Source organism: Pteropus alecto, unplaced genomic scaffold, assembly GCF_000325575.1.
Source record: "Pteropus alecto unplaced genomic scaffold, ASM32557v1 scaffold48, whole genome shotgun sequence".
Lineage (NCBI taxonomy): Eukaryota > Metazoa > Chordata > Mammalia > Chiroptera > Pteropodidae > Pteropus > Pteropus alecto.
Window position 1 is genome coordinate 5,460,409 of NW_006442110.1, and position 11,950 is coordinate 5,472,358.

Consider the following 11,950-nt stretch of genomic DNA (forward strand, 5'->3'; position numbering starts at 1 on the left):
GACCTCAACTTTTATCTTTTATTTTTCAGACAGGTTTCAGGTAACCTGTCTGAAAGCAGAATCCCCTCTTCCCAACCCTAAGGCACTCTGACTCAATTATTTCATTCACTGAATCATTTGACATATATTTATTGTGTTTCCATTATACGCAAGGCATTGAATGAGGGGCTGGGGATACAGTGGTACACATGGTCCTGATCTCAATAAATGTATGTATATTATGCCAGCACATAGACATTAAACTAATGATTTCTTAATAATTATGTTCTTATAATTTTAACTGGTGTTAAAAAGTATATATATATCACCTAAGAGAATGACCTCATGTGGACAGTTAGAGAAATCAATAGTTTGGACGTACTATTTCAGCTGAACTCAGAAGGATGAATAGAAATGAACTAGGCAAAGAGGATGGGAAAGAGGAGGGGAGACACTTGAAAACACTGAGGCAGGAAGCCCATTGGTTCATTCCAGGAACTGAAAGAAAGCTAGTGTGTTTCAGATCTAGAGGACAGGGCAGAGGTACCCTGGCAGAAAGAAAAACTGATGATGTGAGTAGAAACCAGGGACCCCGTGGGCCTAGGCAACCACATTAAGCTTTTTGGTCTTTATCTTGAAGGCAAGGAAAGCCATTGAAAGATTTAAAGCAGGGAAGTGACAGGGCCAGATTTGCATCTCAAAAAACAAATCACTTAAAAGTGTGACAACTTATCTCTATTCTTTCCATCCTTATCTTTCGATCTGACTTAGAAACTTGTTTTTACTTTGCAATCCACTTACACTTCCACATTCAGGTCACTTCCTTGTTCTCTCATGCAAACTTCCACACTGTTTAGAGCTAATCTCCATGATGGCACTTCCTAGGTTTTATTTATTTGCCTATTTAATTTTTATCTGGGGAAGGCAGGTGCAGAAAGTTGAATTATAATCTTCATGGTACAGACTTTGTCATCTTTGATTCCTTTGGTTTTTCAAGGTTCCTTCTTCATTTTGCTTATTGACTCCTTTTCTTTTTAATTATAAAAAAAATGTATTGTTTGTGTGCATGTATTTTCAAATTACATAAATGCTGTGGTGCCATCACTCTTATGTTTTTCACTTTTTCCAATCAGAATGAATTTTAAAGACCAGGTCATTTTCCTTTGTGAATTCTTATTCCTTCTATTTTTCGTTTCCTTTTGTCCTATTTTCTTCTTTCATCCAACTTTATCTTGTGTGTGTGTATATACATGTGTGTGTTTATGAGCCATATTATATTCTTTTTGCTATGAGATGAGAAACACATGCAAATACATACTGATATGTACATAAATGTTTATACCAGATCTTATGCTGGTAGGAAGAAGGAGTTATGATACCAAGAATTCCTCTGCTGGGTGCTAAAGCCAAGTATTTCTTCTGTTATTTTCCTACATGTATATTTTATTTTTTTCTTCCTATTTAGAAGCTGAAAAAGATGCATTATATATTTTCTTTGTTTTTAGATTAAAATCTCATAATATTAAAAGAATAAGTTGGGTCTTTGTGTATTGCCTATCCTTTTGATGGACATAATAAAAGGTGAAAATTGGTTTTGAAAAACTTGCTAATTATATTGAACACAGAAATGATCTTAGTTCTGCTTTTATTGGTCAAACACCGTCTTTCCCTTTTGCCAAAAGAAAGTCATTGGCGGCCTTATCCCTAATCTCAAGTCCTTGATGTCCGCTTCTGGAAGTGTCCTGTTCTCGCTATCAGAGTCCCCAGTGATTGCCCTAACGTACAAGTATCCCTCTCTCACTTTCATCCATATCATCCATTCTTCTTCCAATTGCAGCCAAGACGCCTGTAGCTGCACAGGTTTCCTGTCCTACTCCAAAGAGTGGGCTCAGAGTATCCTGTTGCCACTGAGCCCCGAGGCTTCCACTTACCGGCCCTTATCTCCCTGTTGGCGTACATAGCTTGTGGTGACAACAGAGAGAGGGGGTGGCCAGCCATGTACTGCTGTGTCATAGTTTTGATTGCCAAAGAATGGAAGACACACAAATGGAGACAAGAATAAGGATAAACAGAGAGGGAGATGCCATTCACTTCAATAAAAATGTCCTTCTACTTCCCTTATGATACAAATATTCTTGCATCCATGGCTCCCTCAAGTCAGGAACAATGAAGACATTAAGGTCATAGAAGCAAACATTAAAAAGAAAAACAGTTAGGAGGACAGTTCAACTCTATCCTTTTAGAGATGATCAAACAGCTCCAGAGATGTCGTGACTTAAAAGATCATATTCCTTGCTCCTAGGTAGTGACCACTTGGGGTTATTAGCATCCTCTCATTCACTCAGGCTACCAATTAAGGTTATTATTGAGTACTTACTTAAGATTGTCTGCATTTGTGATATTATTTGCATAAATTCAAGGCAGAATGCTCACTGTGGGATATACAAGAGCAATTATGACATGGACTCTGTCTCAAAAGAACTTGGAAAATTTAAATGGAAATGGTAAAATAATATTGTAAAGCAACCTCTGATAAGCCCAAAGAGAGGCAAAAATAACAATGCCAGGGAAATTCAAGAAAAGTATGATCAATGTGGGCCAGAGTGGTTTAGAAAGGCTTTACTGAAGAGCCAAGTCTTGAGCTGCCCCCGGGTAGAAAGCGTGGGTGGGTGTGGGAGATACGTCTCCATAATAATTGATACTCTGTGCCACTTCTTAATACTCAGGTTCCATTCCTGACACACATACATCTGACAGAGGTTAAGAGCAGCATTTTGGAAGAGTAGGTTGAAAGGTGAGCATGAAGCCTTGAGACATCAACTTGGGTATGTGTGGAGGTGGCAGAAGGCATCATTACCTAGGGCAACCTTCACCCTTTGGGCCCAAATCAACCTCCACCAGAACGTTTTTGCACCATATGTTTCTTTGACAAATTCACCAAAGCGTGCACAGATTGGATCCCCAATCAGAAGTATATTTTGGATTTCTAGTTTCTGAAGAAATGTGTTTCCTGCTTGGAAGAAGTTATAGCACCATCTTGTGGAAATAAATGGTTTTGATTGCAAGCCTTTTTGTTCTGAAAATATTGTCTCTTTAAAAAAGATCAAACTTGAAATGTATCCTTCCTTGGCTCTGAATCAGTTTTGGTATATACACTTTGTGAGTAGCAAAAGGTTTCTCATATATTAATCTCTGACGGCTAACAGCTCTCAATCAGTGGCACCTTTCTTACTTTCAGAATAATCACACATACTCTGGACCCAATATTCTCTCCACCCGACTTTCTTTTAGGCTGTGTGTTCTCAGGGTTGGATTTTAACCCTGTATGAAGGGATCCTGTCTTCTTTGAATTCAAAGTACCTCTAAGTCGCACATGAAAATACAGGAAAATAAAGGAAGAAACACTGGGTGCCATGGCTCCTTTTTGTCTCCTCCAGAGGAGCTGGGCAAAGGAGGTCCCTTAAATTTTAAGGAGCTGAAGCACTGTAAAGGGGAGCTCAGACAGGAATTCATAGCTGCCAGGAACTTACAGAATCATTTCCTAGAAATTTTATTGGGTCCATTAAGAAAATAATCCCTGGAAAAATGTTTCATTTAGAATCATAAATTCATTGAATCATTGAGCAACTAATGACACTTTTAAATGCTCTACCCTCTAGTGGAGGGGAAAAAATGCCCAATTTTCTCAAACTTTCTTAACCTTAGTTTCATCCATATTAAATATAGAATTTCCTTCCCTGTGAAGGTGTGGGGCTTGAATAAGCTGCCCTCCGAACAGCCTCAGGCTTCCTTAGAATTTCAGGTTAGTGTAAATTTTGCAAAACGTTAAAAATCTGTTTTTTCAAAATTCAAAAGTACAAAAGGGTGCATTTTTCCTTTTACACATAGCTGTCCCTCAGCTATCCAGTTCCCTTCCCTCGACACTTCAATATTACAAGTTGTTTGTGAAATGCTTCCAAAAATATTCTGTGCTTATAGGAAACACATTACATCAACGACAGCCCATAATAATCTTGAAACTGCCATTTTTCACTTAAAGATGTAGATTAAAGATTGTTCTATCATATCAGCACATAAAGAGCTTCCTTATTTTTTCAACTGCACAAAAATCTGTTGACTGGATATAGCATAATTTAGTTAACGAGTCTCTTACTCAGGTTTCCAATAGTTTGTCAGGACAAATGATGCTACAATGAATGACCTTTATAGCTGCTACGTTGCGTGTGGGCCAGTCTACCTGAAGGATATATTTCTGGAGGTGGAATCACTAGGGAGTGGTATGTGCATTTGTAATTGTGGGAGACACTGGCAAATTGCTGTCCATGGAGATCATTTATACCAAATTACAGCAATGTATTACACCCCGTGCTCTCATTAACCGTGTGTTTTTAAATTTTTTAATCTTTGCAAATCTGATAGGTAAAATAAGTATCAGTGTAGCTGCTGTTACGGTTTTCACACTTTTCTTGTTATAAATTTGATTACTTGAACTCAAATTTTTCAAGAAGCTTGGTCACCTAATTAATTCTCTCTCCAGAACTAGCTTGGCAAATATATTGATTTTGAATAGGTAAAATGGCTCCAATTTTTTGGCAGCTTTCAAAAGTTCTTCCTTCCCTGCTCATCGCAGTGGTGGATTTACCATGATGCGGGCAACTTAAGCTCAGCGTCCTTACCAAGGACCCTGCTGAGCCCCTGAGCTAATCCTGTAGTCATAAACGCACACTCGTCTTTTTAAAAAAGCTGCCCAAATTTTTCTAAGTTTCAGTTCTGGTTATTCTCTTGCTTGTCACCATCATCCCAGTTTCCAGCCTTTCTCCTTGGTTTCTCATGTATTCTTCCAGAATTATGTTTTGTACATATAAGCGCATATACATATAGATTATCCATCCCTCTTTGTATTATACTTGCTTTTCTCGATGTATCTTGGAGATTTTTTCTATACGATACGGAGGACATCTATATTGTTTTTTATTTCTTTGTTGATAATTGCGTGGCATTCCATTGCATGGCGGTATTGCTCTTCACCTAATCGGCCCCCTCTTGGGGGAACTTAGTATGTTTTTGTTTTGTTTTCGTCCTTTTCCTTAAGTCTCCTGACAGGTTTCAGAGACATAAATGGTAGTTAAAACTCTGGGGTGGCCTCAGGTTTCAGAAGAGGTAAGGATGAAAACAGGTGAAACGGCAGGGGGAGCCTCAGCCTCCCTCACTCCCCACCCTCTTTAGGTGTCTAGGACTCTAACTCTTATCAAAACAGGACCCCCAGAACGTGCTGTTCACAACCGAGCATAAATATGTACATCTGCATGTTAAGTTTGTCTTTGATTGTGGAAGAAAAGATTGTCTTGCTGAAGAAATTCTGAGTATCTGAAGGCAGGAGGGAGTCATCATTGTAAGCCTAGGGCACTTCTAAAATCATGCTGAATAGGTGTTAGTTTTACAAAAGGTCACATTGCTCTACCAGAACCATTGCTACAGTCCACAGAAAGATTCCCACTGCACACACCCCAACAACGGGTGCTGCTGTATCTGACGCAGAGAGATCGAACAGCCGAGGCATGGAGTACCGGATGTCTCCTGTACGAGGTAAGAGTCAATCGCTTAATTTTGACTCATCAACTTCAGTCATCACTTCCTCTCTGCTCTTCCAGGTAGGTGCGAACACCACGGGGATACCCTTTTGGGTGGCTGGAAACGCAGCCTTTTCATTCTCCCCACCTTCCTAAAGTACCGGCTGCCCAGTCCCCCATCACGACCTGCTTTTAGGAAGTGGTATCTTTTGTTCAGACAGTCTCCTTTGGCTCTCCCCTGATATCTTCTCTAGAACTGAACTGTAGTGGGTTTTCGTTAAAGAGAACACTTTTCAAGTCCTCTAATTTTTTTTACAATTGGTCAGGTAAATAATACGTAGAGAAAGTAGGGGATTAAAAAAGAAAGAAGGTGAGAGAAAAAAACTAATCAATCACTATGCTGTAAGACTAAGAATCATGTTTAGTACTTCATTTCAGCTTAAAAAGTATTGACATGTATATTGAATTTTCTGAAGCTTATAACATCCCCTTGGAACGGAAAGGGGGGGTGGTATCTTACCACCATTTCATACATAAGGGAGCAAAACAAGGATACAACTGATCATGACATACCTGAACCCAGGTCTGCAGAATTCCCCCAGATCTAGAGATTTGATGGTTCAAGGCTGAGTCCCCTCAGGAAGTGATCTGGGGAGCAGTAGCAATTCAGAATGTCTCTACTATAGTGGGGCCTAAGAGATTTGTCTTGAAACATTATTTGGATTGCATTTCACGTAAAGTTAAACAAAAATCTGTTGTTTGTATTAATGGGAATGGTGCTGATGGAGCTCTGGGGAGGAGGCTCATCTCTCTATTCCACCTGTTAGTGCCCTCACTTCTCTAGAGTTGCACTGTTGTCCTGAAACTCAGAGCTTCTGATTACTTGTGGCAGATACTGCTAGATGTTTACCCAGACCTTTTCTTCCTATTCCTGGGTACAAAGAGAGACCACATTTCCCAGAATCCCTTGCATTTTGTATATGACCACATGAGTAAGTTTTAGCCAATGGGGTGTGAGTAGAAGTGCTGAGTCCAATTTTTGGCTAGGCCCACTAATCCTCCATGCTTTTTCTCTTTTCTACACACATGACAACCCCAAGAACCACATGGAGATGATGATAGATCCACAAAGTATAAGGACACTGGGTCCCTGAATCACCATTTAATGGCTAGCTGCCTGCTGGTCAGGCATGCCAGCTCTGAATAATAAAAGAAATTTGTATTTTGGTACAATTTAAAAAAGTCTAACAAAATCCTAAATGATATCAATCATTGCTTTGTTTTTCTGGCCTGGGTTTAACCACAGTGTGTAAGCACGTGTGCGCTGATACACATTCGAGAGCCAGAGGATCAAGAAGAGCTGAGAATAAAGTAGCCTGAATGAACTTCTTACTTTCTTTTTTTTAAATTTCAATACTAACGCTTGTTTACTTAAAAAATTTCTAATAAGGCAGTCTTAGTTTCCATAGTATACTTTCCATTTTGAGAGTCATCTTCTTTAATCCTTTAATGCTTATCATTTTATATATTTTCCTGGGCATAGGTAAGTTTTTCTCTACATGAATGAGAAAGTACTATGTCAATATAATTTTTCCTCACCTATTTTATGAGAATCTTCTCTGGACATTATAGAGATAAAACTTGATTATTTTAATAGTTGCATAATATTCCATGTTATAGATTTATAATGTTTTAACAATCCCACTATTGAAAGATATTAGGTAGTTTATGGCATAGCGCTATTACAAATAACACTTCAATTTAAAATGTTTATATGTATATATTTTGCCCATACATATGTGAATATGTCTGTAGGCTATGATCCTAGAATTAGAATTGTTGCATCAAAGGGTAGTAAATTCTAGTTTTAACATTCTCAAATGATGACCAAATCAATTTATATTTTCACCAAGACTATGAGGGAATAGCCATTTGTCCACATGCTTGGCAACACTAGAAGGTATCCACCTTTTAATTTTTGTCCATCTGGGCAAAAAATGGTATCTAACAATTTAAAATTTATTTTCCTAATTACTAGAAGGCTGTACATCTCTCATCATGTTCTTTAGTGGGTTTTCACTTGTTTTATTATTCATGGTTCATTTGTCTCTACTTAAATCTAGGTAATTTTTGCCAATTAAAACAATTGGTTTCTATGTTATTATTTTGTTCATTAGATAGATAAGATAGATAAAGATAGCTAGCTATAAAACTCTGTTGGCTACATTTTGATCTTTTTCTTAAAATGGATTTTCAGAATATGCGGGTTGCTTTTCTCGAGCCTTACTTAACCATAGACAGAAAAATACTACAAGTGTGCTTAGTGGCTATGGGTGTGGTTTTGGAGTCAGGCTGACTTGGATTAGAGCCCAGGCTGTGTCATACGCACTTGCTTGTAACTATAAGGAAGTTCTTACCATCTCTGTCCCTGTTTCCTTTTTTTTTTTTTTTAGTGAGTGTAACAAAAACACTATATTCACAGACTTTCCATAAAATTTAGACAAGGTAATAATGCAGGTATCTCAACACTTAAAAAGTATTCAATAAATATTAGATATTAAAATTATTATTTATGATGTGGTCAATAGAGGCACAGAATTAGACATTTAAGTTTTATTCCAGGTGCTAGAACCTTTCTTTCTTAGTGAAAGTTACTCTTAGGAAGGTCAAAGAAAGCTAATAAAACTCCTTTTCTTAGAGTAGGCATTTCATTTTATATTTTAGCCAGCCTTCTGCAATCCCTATTCCCTAGAGTACCAAAATATTCAACACATTTATTAATTCGTCAGTTACTCCTGAGTTCCTACTCTGTTTAAATCCCAAGATATTCAATTATCTTTAAGAGTCCATTTCATTTTTCTCTGTATAAAACTTTATATTCCTTCAAGAAAATGAAAATCTAAGTTACAATGAAATGCGAGGAAACAGAGAGACAGAAAATTAGAAAATGAAAAAGAACCTTAAAGATTGTCAACTTTTCATTTCATAGATGAGGAAACTGAAGGCCAGAAACTTTTCTAAGGTCATCTAGTAAATTAGTGGGGAAACTGGGATGGGAATGCAGACATCTGGACTCTGAACCAGCACGCTGCTGACTAAATCATACTGTGCTCAAGGATCCACCACTTTTTTGGCCTAAAGCGATTTTAAAAATTAAAAGCAAACAAAGGAAACAAAGAGAGCAACATGGGTTAAGAAAAGACAGACCGAAATGAACCAGTGCTTGTCAGTGCTGGTCAAGAAAGCAAGGAGTATGACGTGTCCTCGTTGATGGGAAAACAGTCATGTTTTCACCCAGGGGGACGGTATTCCAACTCTCCTTTTGTTTCTGTCTCAACAACCCATATTTAGCACTCACAGCAAATAGTAAACAACAGTCTCACAGGTCAGTGGTTGGCAATCTATGGTCCACATGCCAAAGATGCTTCAGGTGCCAATTTCGGGCGGCAAGTGAACCAGCTACCACACACAGATTCCTATTCCTATCATTTCCAGTGTTTACTGTCCATAATTGTCTCCACTCTCTTGCCAGAATTTTCAAGGGAAACACCCTACTACCAGCTGATACCAGCACCATCCCAGCCTTCCAGAACCACAGGCTCAGCAATTTGGCACACTCCTTTGAGAAGCCAATGACCATTGCTCCTTATGGCAGAAACAAATAAATCTTCCCGGCATTTTTTTATATTAAGTGCTATTTCCTCCCCAATTTGTTTCCTTTCTTCTCTGAGATCACAGAGCAATAACATTTTCCTGATTATTAATATCCACCACATAAGAATATACTAAAAGCAAGAATTGATAAATCTAATGGACAATAAGATATCTAACTTAAAAGAATGAAGATTAGCACATCCACAGGCCCATAAACTATGGGTAGAATTTGGACACAATGACTGTTCATTTGTACACTCAAAGTTTAATGAGGGTATACTATGAAGAGTCCTGATACCGGCCATTCAGGTTATGAATATCAGTAGATCTTCTACAGTAGAGAGGTTCAGAGTTAATTAAAGCTAGATTGCCAGGTCTTGAATTATGGTTCTATCAGTGAATAATTTTTGTGACTTTGGGTAAATTCACTTCTCTAAATTTCATTTTCCTCATTGTTATATAAGAATAGTATTAGTACCCAATCCACAGATTTGATGTAAAAATTATATTGAAGTATTTTATATAGGGTCTACCACATAGTAAGTGCTCAATAATTATCAGCTACAATTAAAGTTCTACTATACTATAACACACAGTTCGAGGGATTTAAAGGTTAGAAATCAGAAGATAGCTCAAGTCTAAAAATTTGGAAATGAGGCTAACAGGTTAAAGCGTCCTTTATTTACTTATCAAGTGTTTTGTGAGTGCTATGTATTAGGAACATTAAGGTGTTGAATTTGGAAACGAGGCTAACAGGTTAAAGCGTCCTTTATTTACTTATCAAGTGTTTTGTGAGTGCTATGTATTAGGAACGTTAAGGTGTTGAAGGTGAATTGATAAACCAACTCTTGTCCTTTCCTTGTGGAGATACGATACATAGAGAGATGTACTATGAATCCTAGGTTTAAGAGCATAAAATGTTGGATGTCAAAAAACAAAATCTGAATTACTTTGCCCCATGTTTTCCTACTGGATGGGCTAGGAACAGGTTCAAAGGGAGGGAGGTTCCCCCTGGGACCTGAGCCAACTGACACAGAAAAGGGTCACTGAGTCTGGGCTGCAGCTCCGACTCCTGCTCTGCCCAAGGCTGAGTGGCCTCCTGTGCTGCTAAAGGGGACATGTGGAAGCCACGAAGGTGAAGGTGTTGGTGACTTATCAGCCCCAATGTTCTTCCTGATTAAAGGCAGCCTTGATATCAGATACCCCTGTGGTATTCTCTCATCATGAGCTGGAGCGTCCACATCACTCTGGTGGTGCCTTCCTGGCCACGTAGCTCCCTCCCAGCCCTGATCCATGTGAGCCTCATCCTTAGAATGACACGATTCCCTTCTGTAATGGAAGATTACCTAGCGCCATTGACATTTGTGATGGTAAGAAAGAATGTCAAGGCAAAAGAAGAGACAGGTTAACGATGAAAAAGGAATCATCCTGGTGTTGCACTTGTTAAAATTCTCAAGAGAATTTATTTCTGGAGTGTAGAAATAGTAATGGAAGAACTCCAATGAAAACAATTAGAGTAGTCTTAGAAAAGAGATGTAATTCCAATTTCACAGTAGAAATATCAACTGTGTTGCTTTTAGCACTGAAATCAACCTTTGCACTCTAGAGCACTTTACATGATAAGAGGAGGAGCAAAAAGATAAAAAGCAACTTTTATAACAATGTGATTGCTAAGAAGGAATCAATGGATGTGCTACATATGGGCTCTAATGACTATTTTACAATGGGTGATGAATACAAACCAACAACTGGCCACTTGGCAATTAATCTAACAATTGGTTCATGGTTACTGATTTACCAAAAAATAGTTTTGCTTTCTTGTATAGATATTTTGACAAAGAGCTAATGTGCTAATCAGCAAAGTTCTTGCCAGTCTTTCATTGTAAATATTCCGTTCAGGCTTATTCGTGGTTCTTTTTTGAGTTTGGATAGTGTGATAAACTGAGAAGTGGGTATGTGGAACACAATTTCCAATGCTGGATCTACAAAGTAAGGGCCAGACCCTGGGCAGAGATAACCCCATTGAAATACAACCCAAAGAAAGCTTCTCTGAGCAGGAGCTGAAATGCTCAAGGTCATCCCCACTGGATCCCTCTCTAGAAGCAACAAATGACTTTTTTTAAAAAAATAAGCATTATCAATAAATCACTATGTCAGATTCATTCAGAATCAAATGAATCTAACTACTTATACTATGAACTCCTAACACATGACCAGAGTTATCTTTTTCAGGATTATATACAAATTTACTGTGCCAGGGTAACTTTTTAAATTTATTTGGAAAACCTACAAAACATGAAAATCTTCAGTTGTGAAAACGTGCTTGAATACACATCTTATAAAAAGCTTAATCTCGTCATTCAGTCCTCCATTATCTTCATTTTAACTTCCAAAATGATCGCATATGGGAAAAAGAAACCTGACTTACAAAGTGTGAATCTTTCAAAAGCTGAAGGAGCAGAGGAGAGAGACGTGTCTAACGGGCGCCCTGAAGCTCCTTAAGAACCAAGGCCACATGAGAGGAGAGCCCAACTTCTTTTATAGAACTGGGTCGTAATGCATTCCTCACGCACCCACTTTTGTAATCCTGATACTTAGCAAATGTTTATTGAGTGAACAAATGAATGACTATACATAAATGAGTGAATGCCTAAATACTGACTTTTTGGACCATCTTTGGACCGGATGTGGAATTTCTGGCTTGCTTAAATCTTGCCTACCATAATCATGCCCAATTAAGGACACTC